We start from the raw sequence: 1,041 nt of genomic DNA on the forward strand, positions 1-1,041 counted from the left end.
CGGGTCCGCCCTGGTTCTGAAGCCACCGCCAACCAACCAACCACCTACAGAAAACGTGGCCGGAGCTGCCGGCAGGTGGAAGGAGCGCGCAGGGAGCAGACATGGCCCGAGAAACTGGGCTTGGCCAAGGGGCAACCAGCCCTTCAGTGACTGCCTGGGTGTTTGACCAGTGCCACCTTGTGGCCCTTTTTTTCCCCCCCCCACCCCCTCTTTGCACGGAGGGTGAGGTCGAACTTCAGTTCAAAGGAACAGAAGTTGCCAAAATAAGTGGACGTGGGAGAGCCCGACATCACGCGCTTGAAGATGGATGGGTCCTTTCTGGTAGTGGAACCATGTAATAAACCCCATCTAGGCTTGTGCTGGCTCTGCCACTGTTCTGTCTTGTTTCAAAGTACCTGGTGTTTTTTCCTTGTTTGATCTCGTTTCTGAGCAAGTTTCACAGTCTTCCCTTAGCATCAAGTACTTCATTTCTGACTTGCCACTAAACATGCAGAGCCAAGATAGTTAATTTGCTTAGCATATTATTCATTTTTTATTTTTTTTTCAAATGAAGCTCTCCTTGTCTTACAAGTGTCTTGTTTCCCCGTTAAAATCCTGTTTCCTGAATCTAGTTTTGTGGCATTTACAATGATTTAATTTTTTTTCTGTTGCTCCTGAAAGAGCTGAAATGCATAAACTGCCAAATTTGTGTTCACGTGAAAACCTACCCACTGCAGATCCATGTGTTGGAAGAAAAAAAAAAAGAAATTTAAAAACGGAGGACTTGGTCTACTTTTGTGTCTATTTATTTACGGTAGCAAGAAAAACTTTGTGCAATATGCGGAGACTGCCACAAATGTAGCTGTTGTCGCTAAACATTGCTACTGTTTCTAAACAGCCTGCCTTCCTAGCCACTGTGAAACAGTAAAGAAAAAGGTGGTACTCTAGCCTTGGAACAGAAGCTTTTCTGCAATTTCTCCCCTGAGGAGTTTAAAGCCTCCCCGGTGTGACAAAGAAATCTTATTTGATGGCTCTCTAAGCAGAACTTGACTGGCAGAGAGC

The sequence above is a fragment of the Chaetura pelagica genome, unplaced genomic scaffold, assembly GCF_000747805.2.
Source record: "Chaetura pelagica isolate M959 unplaced genomic scaffold, ChaPel_1.0 scaffold341, whole genome shotgun sequence".
In the NCBI taxonomy this organism is placed as follows: Eukaryota; Metazoa; Chordata; class Aves; order Apodiformes; family Apodidae; genus Chaetura; species Chaetura pelagica.